At 42.8% G+C, this 7919-nt stretch overlaps 1 pseudogene; it reads left to right on the forward strand.

Moving 5' to 3' along the window:
• Positions 1-5400: 5400 nt before the first annotated feature.
• On the forward strand, positions 5401-6704 carry LOC118666874 (annotated as a pseudogene).
• Positions 6705-7919: the final 1215 nt, after the last annotated feature.

Below are 7919 nucleotides of genomic sequence, written 5' to 3' on the forward strand. Positions count from 1 at the left end.
TATATTGTTTTCGTTGCTCTACTTTAGTATTAGCCAGTGTTAGTAATCTCTTACTATGCCTAATTTATAAATTAAACATTACCACAGGTAGGCATGTCTAGGGGAAATCATGGTATGTACAAGGTTTGGTACCATATGCAGTTTCAGGCATCCACTGGGGGTCTGGGAACGTATCTCCTGTGGATAAGGGTGGGGGGTGGGACTACAGTAGTTGAACATTAAATGAAATAGTAGACAAGAGTTACCTGTCAATGTATGGCATTTAGAAGACATTTTATAAGTATAAACTCTCCCCATTTCTTTCTAACTACAGAAGTTTCAACTGTCTCCTTACCTTATTAGAATTTTTACTCACAGACTGAATCACATTCAACTTGTAATCCCTGCATTACTCTGCCCTATACTGTCATGTATATATTCTGTGCATTAAAAGCAGTTGGTAGGGGCTGGGCAGAGGAGGGTAAAGGAAGGGAATGGGGGACATCTGTAATACTGTCAACAATAAAAAATATATATTAAAAATAAAATAAACAGAAAATAAGTAAAAAAAGTAGTTGTTGGCTATACAGATGAATAAATAAATACAAACAACACCGGATTGGGAGTTGGAAGCTTTAGTTTTTAGCTGTGTGCTCTTGGTTCTACCGCCCTCCCTCTGGGGGTTAATTTCTTACGTATAAATGAGAAGGCTTAGACTGAAAGGGCATACTGTGGCCAACGGACAGAGATCTGGCAACTTCTCTCATATCCTTAAAGAGTTATGGGGGAGAAGAGCATATTTCTTCGACTCTCAAATGGTACAGTTGCAGTTCTGGGTGGAATACAAAGGCACCAGAGAGTGGAGAGCTACCTAAAGAGTCAGAAATGCTCAGAGGTTAAAGATGTCTCCTGAACTAGTGACACCTTGGCCCCTAGAGGCGTGTGTGGGAAACGGTGTTTTCCTTCAGCTCTGCTGCAGAGGGCAGACAAGCATTGGACTAAGTGGAGTCTATGCCCCCATAGTCTTTCTTTTCTTTCTTCTTCTTTTTTTTTTTAACCCTCGCCCGAGGAGATTTTTCCATTGATTTTTATAGAGAGTGGAAGAGAGAGGGAAAGACAGAGAGAAATATCGATGTGAGAGACACACATCGATTGGTTGCCTCCCACAGAAACCCCAACTAGGGCCCTGGCCAGGGAGGAACCTGCAAGGGAGGTACCTTCCCTTGACTAGAATTGAACACAGAACCTTCAGTCCACAGGTCGATGCTCTATCCACTGAGGCAAACTGGCTAGGCTCCCCATGTTCTTAATTCTACACAGGATCACTTCTCCAGCTCCAAAGGTGTGCAAATGTGCAAAACACCTTCTGACTTTATGGTCTTTTCATCAATTCCTAACCTGGTGGGTCTGAATGGGATACATGGGGATCTGGCAGGTACAGCAGCCTGGAGTGTGGGTCACCTGGGGATAGCCAAGCTTGTTTATCTCAGTGATGCAGGGAAAGGGAGTAGGAGTGGGGATGTCAGGGGAGGAATACTGATCAGGGACTGACTTTTAAGTGCACTTCCAGAGATGATTACAGGGCCATGATTAATGGTCTGCAGGAGCTCACCAAGGGAGTAAGGAGTGTAGAAAACCGGAGGGACACACATGAGCCCCTTGGAAAGGATGGGTACAGAGACTCTTACCTAGGGGGGTGCTTAGAAGCCAGACCTTAGACTCTTCATGGGAGTATCTACATTTACCAGCTGATAATGGGTTAGGCTGCATTAACAAGACAACCTGCAAAGATTTTAGGATTCACACCAGTAAAGTTTAATTCTCACTTATGTAAAGTCCATGCCTCTCTGAGGATAGTAGCTCAACTCCCCAGGCAGCTTTGGTTTTGTGACTCTATTTTCTCAATGTGAGGCTTCAGCATGGGAAAAAGGGAGCATGAGACTTTGACGGGGGAAGGGGGATTGGAGGAACTGACACCAGCAATGAAAGGGTTCATGTCCCCACATGGTACATGTGACAACATGGCCCTTCCTAACGGTAAGATCCAGGAAGGGCAGCCCTTCAGTGTGGACAGTGGAGAGGAGGACCAGGTACATGTGTGCACCAGGGACTTCTAATAGAGGAGGGAAGATAACGAGAAAGGCGAGGAAACCCACAAAGTATTTGAGGAACTAGTAGAAAAGAAAAGTAAGTTTCAGCCCGGCTTGGCATGGCTCAGTGGTTGAGTATGGACTTATGACCAGGAGGTCATGGTAAGGTTACCAGTCAGGGCACATGCCCTGGTTGTGGGCTCAATCCCCCATAGAGGACACACAGGAGGCAGCAGACCAGTGATTCACATCATTGATGTTTCTCTCTCCCTCTCCCTCTCCCTTCTTCTCTGATATCAATAAAAATAACATAAGAAAAAGAAAATTTCAGTTTACTCATCTCTCAAATAAAGATGATCTCATCTACATACTAAGGATATTTTGAAGATTAAATAAGAAAATGCACATATCTTTAACCCTAGCCCTTTGCCAATGGCAAGATTTTTTTTAAAGACATAGTATTTTTTTAAATAATTGGTGGTTGTATTACTCTAAAATGCCAGATTTCATACGGTATAAATGACTGTTGGGTACAGCGTTCTCTCCAGTATAAGAATGTTCATTTCTGTAGAAGACCCTAAAAATGGCTGACAATCAGAATTAGCTGGGAACACACACACACACACACACACACACACACACACACACACACACACACAGTCTAACTCAGGCGGATTGGAGCAGGTGTTTGTCCTTGTCCATATTTGGGGCCTGAAACTTTTACATGAGCCTCAACGGATGCGCCAGGTAAGAAACGGGCAGGATGGCTAGACATTTTCAAAATGCACCGGGTCCATTACAAGAAATCGTATGCTACTTTTGGGAAATGGCAGGCTAATAATAGTCACGGGTTTCCTGGCTGTGGCGTCATTTTGCTGTTGGTCTTTTGACCTATTTGTTTTTGCCATTTCTGCTCCATTCCAGTTGTTTTGACCTCATTTCAGCATCCATACCTGCAGCATTCAGAGCTGTGTCAGAGACACTCACACTGTCCTTCACTGGTGGTTTAATTGACATGCTCATTTCTTTACGCATGAGTTTACCCATCCATTTATTCTTTTCTTTCTTTCCATGAAGTCATGTAGTCTTTTATTCAGAAAACAAACATGTATTGAGCACCTAGTATTTCCTGGTCACTGTTATTTTAAGAAAAAGAATAACATTCTAACCAGTGTGCAATACCAGCCAGGGTGAAATATGCCTTTTTTTAAAAAAAAACAAAACTTGTTTTTATTGATTTTAGAGAGAGAGGAAGGAAGAGGGAGAGAGACATAGAAACGTCAATGATGAGAAATAATCATTGATCACTGCCTCTTGCACGCCCTCCACTGGGGATCAAGCCCAAAATCTGCTTGTGACCTGACCAGGAATTGAACCTTGACCTCCTGATTCATGGGTTGATGCTCAACCACTGAGCGATACTGGATGGGCGAAATATGCCTTTTTTTTAATTGATGAAGATTGTGAGGCTTAGAGAGATAAAGGGGGGTGACCAGTAATATGGTGTCACATAGCCTTTGGATTCTATTACAACCTCGTTTTATTGCCTCTATGGGGAAAAAACAAGACAAGTAAAAAAAAGGGGGGCGGGATTTTCTCTTGAGATTATCTATGTGTATATGTGTATAAAAATAGAAGGTTTGTTTTCACTGGTGTGAGAGAGAAACATTGATTTGTTGTTCCACTTACTTACGCATTCATTGGTTGATTCTCATATATCGGTGCCATGCTCTAACCAACTGAGCTACGTGGCCAGGGCCAACATATAAGTTATTAATTCAAATTATATATTCAAGTTAACTTTAAGAAATACATGCATATTGTAAAACATGTAAAAAACACAGGAAAGCATAAGGAAGAATACCACCATCAGAGATATTTTCAGTTTATCCATCATGTGTATATGTGCCTATGTAAAATTTTCAGAAACTTTTATGTAAAGACTAGAGGCCCGATGCACGAAGATTCGTGCAAGAATGGGCCTTCCTTTCCCTGGCTGCTGGCATTGCCTTGGCTCTGGCTGGAGCCTCCTTTCTGCCTTTGCTCCAGCCCAGAGCCACCTTTCTGCCTTCCCACGCTGCCCAGAGGCCTGGAGCAGCTGGGGTGGTGCGGAACACCTGCATTGTAGCCATGGTGATGATGCAATCGTCCCACCCCGGCCCCGGCTGCTTGACACCTGTGTATGCAAATTAACCCGCCATCTTTGTTGGGTTAATTTGCATGCTCACTCCTGATGGGCTGGTGGGTGTCATGAAGGTATGATCAATTTGCATCTTTCTCTTTTATTAGTGTAGATTATAATTATAATACTACACACATACATGCATAGTTCTTATTTCACTTAACTTTATGGCATAAACATTTCCCCAAGTCATTAAATATTCTGCCAAAACACAATTTGGTTTCACTCCCTTAAGATTTGGGTCAATACCACTGGCTCATCTCCTTGCTATTCCATTTGAGGGGAGAAAAATAAACAGGAACTGGGTTAGGAGAGAGAAGCTCTGTGTTCTTGCCCTAGTTCTGCCACATAATAAGCCTCTCCCCTGTGTATCTCCATTGGCCCATCTGTGAAATGGGGATGATGCTGACCTTCTACCAGCCGCACAGCCTCCTCTGGAAGGTCATGTGAGCCATGTGGTGGGTGAGCCCAGGATGGCAGGATCGCCTTGTGCTGCCTTAAGTGTCATGTTGGTAAGAACTTCTATTGCTGCTCTGCCTGGGCACATGCACAGAAAGCTCCCAAGAGGCAGGTGTGTATTTCGTCACCAGGCAGCACTCGCCTGGGCGGTACAGCTCACAGGAAGCACCTCTGCTCCACTCGTCCCCCTGTATTGTCTGTCTTGATGAAAAATGACCAGTTATTATTTCCAACCTTTGGGTCTGGGAGGCCTGAAAGAAATCAGTAGCCACATAAAATAGCTGCTGTTATTGTAACAGCCTTTTCATTGATGGATTTAAAGTGTGAGGTGCTTGGTATCGATTGCTAGCATCTGCCCAGGGGAGGCTGTGCTGTGGGGAAAGCGATGATAATGGCTCCACCAGAGGCTGCAGCATGCTGAGCAGTCTCCCTGGAGCTGTCGGAAAGAGAGCATTTGGGCTAGGGAGGCATCTTGCTTTGCTGGATAAGCGTGCACCTACAAAAGGTGTTTTCAAAGGCACAATCCTGAAAAGCAAGGGCCGCTTCCTTACTGAATTACTTTCTGCCTTGCGAGATTTGAAACTGTGTTTCCCAATTTGAATATTCACTTGCTTCCTAATCTCTTATCTTTCCATTTTGTGGTCCCCTTTTTCTGCAATCAGCGCTTCAATGCAAAAAGTGAAACAACAGTGAAGCATTCTTAAATGAGTCCTGTAATAGAACACAGCACTTTTTTAAATATTTCTCTTCCTTTCCTTCTTATCTGTTTTACACGTCCAGTCCTCCTTCCTCTCTCTTTCATGCTTGAAATGTTTCCTCTCACTCTTTCAACCTTCGGAAAACAAAAACAAGAATGGAGTATCTACCACATTTAAAACTGGAGATTCCTGGCCAGAATATTGAGGTAGAAGGACTGCAGGTCGCACTGGGGTCACTATATGGAGTCGATGTCTTAGGAAAGGCCAGCTGAGTTATTATTGCCACTCTGGCAGCAGCTCATCTGCTACAGTAGGATGGTTTCATACAGCACTGTGGTGAGACGATGAAGGAAATAATTAATGTGAAAGCTGAATGTGGTTTTGACACATCAGCAGGGTCCAATGGATTTGATTCTGTAAAGACAAAGTGCCTTGAATGGCTTCGAAACACTCTGAGGCCTCGTCAGCGTGTTGAACTTTTTAAAGAACTCAGTACAAATGTCATGAGTCAGCTCTTCGGTTCATATAATTTCTTTGTGATGCAAGTGGCGGTGGATGCATACATAGCTCTTAAAAAGTGGCGTTCCTTCAACCTGTGCCTTCTCAGGACGGATCCTTAAACCAGCTTCTGATTGGGACAGATGTCTAGTTTTCTATGAGGAGAAAGGATTTTGAAGGTCTGACTTTCCTTGAAACTGAGCAAGGAAGACCATTTGTATCAGTTCTCAGGCCTTCAAGGTTACAGAATATTATCAGTGATTTGGCTTCTGCAAGAATTACTGAACACGATCCTCTAGTACCTTCAGAATGACTATCTTCTGTGTGTAAACAGGTGTGGCAAGCAGAAGAGGACAGCGAGGCGGGGCCTCGAGATCTCAATAAAGAAGAACTAGAGGGAAGTGGCATGAGGTGTGGGAGAAAGCTCGACAAAGATGGTGAATACTGCTGGCGGTGGACAGGCTTTAACTTCGCCTTTGACCCACTTGCAACTTATACCACTTGATACATCATTGTCAGACGCAATACAATGAATCAGCCACATGGTGGATCTGCCAGTTTACTACCAGGGGCATAGCATTTGGATTATGATTTGCCTCCTGATAATAGTGGAAAAACTAATATGTAGTAGAACAACTGACTATCAAATACCTGCATTTGAAAAGGACCAGGAACACGCAGCGATGAACCTGGACAGCAGGCTTCTGATCTTTCCTTTTACATCTGCTGTAATTTCCGTACATATCACCAGAAAAATGAACTGAAAATAATCCTCATCCAGAAAATCTAGAAAGCTGAGGATGGCATCAGTTGGAAACAGAAGCGCTTTGAAAACTTGTTCTGCCAGCCTTAATTTAATGGCCCGATGACGTTCACACCTAAGGTGACCAACAATGACAAAGGCCTTATGAACTGTACAGATAATACGGAAGACTATTCTTATCCTCATTACATTTCTATTCATATATGAAAAACCACTTTAAAGGCAAGATTATATCTGTCAACCCATTTCTGTTATAAAGATGCCAGCTCATGCTTTTAATTTAGCGTCAGGAGAAAATCGCTATAGGTAAATTTCACATTTCTCTGCAACCAAATATAGATTTAATTTCTAGCTTAAACTTTGATCCTATCTAATGGTAATGTAACACTGCTATCCATCTATAATTTTATTTTTCTTTTTCTAAAATAATGCTAAAGGAATAATTTGAAAGGCAATTACAAATGCTCTTTCAATTAATGCATTTAAGGCTGTCCTTTAATTTTTTCAACAGCTCTTTATGATCCTCCTAATAGCTTTAAAATATGTAGTTGTTTTTAAACATTAAATACTTTTTTTGTGGCTTTGGAGACAAAAAATTTGATCCTTACATAGTCTTTGGCATATGAGAAACCCACTGATGTAAAATTTATAGACATGTATACATTCTCAGACACAACGGTGTTACCCCAGAATGGAGACAAAGGTAATGGAGAGGAGGGGGAAGATTTGGAGGGCACACCCAAGAAGATGACTATAAATGAAAAGTTGAGCAGAAGGGAGAAGTCAGGGATGACCTGGAAGTAAGTCTGAGTCACTCAGAGTTTCATTTGACTACTGATGGTAGCAGAGAAGTCATAACAGAAACCCAATTCTGTCACCCATTTTGCTGTCTCAACATTAGCACCGTGGGACTGGAGCTTGCACAGAGATGGGGACTCAGGTGTCATCAGCAGAGATATAACACTGGGATTTTAGGGTAGCTAAGTTCTCCACTTGTGAGAGAAGGAAGTGTGTTGTTCTTGCACCCACACCACTTCCGGCCGCTAGCATGGGAGGACCTTGAGGATGGAAGTACCAGCTGATTGGAGGGCGGGACCAATTGTGGTAAGTGAATGAAAGCAGTGAGGAATAGACAGAGTGACAGAATCATAATATGTTACAACTTCCTGAGACCCTAGCAGCAGTTCTCAACCTGTGGGTCGCGACCCCTGAAAATACATCCTGCATATCAGATATCTACATTACGATTC

This window comes from Myotis myotis, unplaced genomic scaffold, assembly GCF_014108235.1.
Source record: "Myotis myotis isolate mMyoMyo1 unplaced genomic scaffold, mMyoMyo1.p scaffold_m19_p_12, whole genome shotgun sequence".
NCBI classification, from domain to species: Eukaryota; Metazoa; Chordata; class Mammalia; order Chiroptera; family Vespertilionidae; genus Myotis; species Myotis myotis.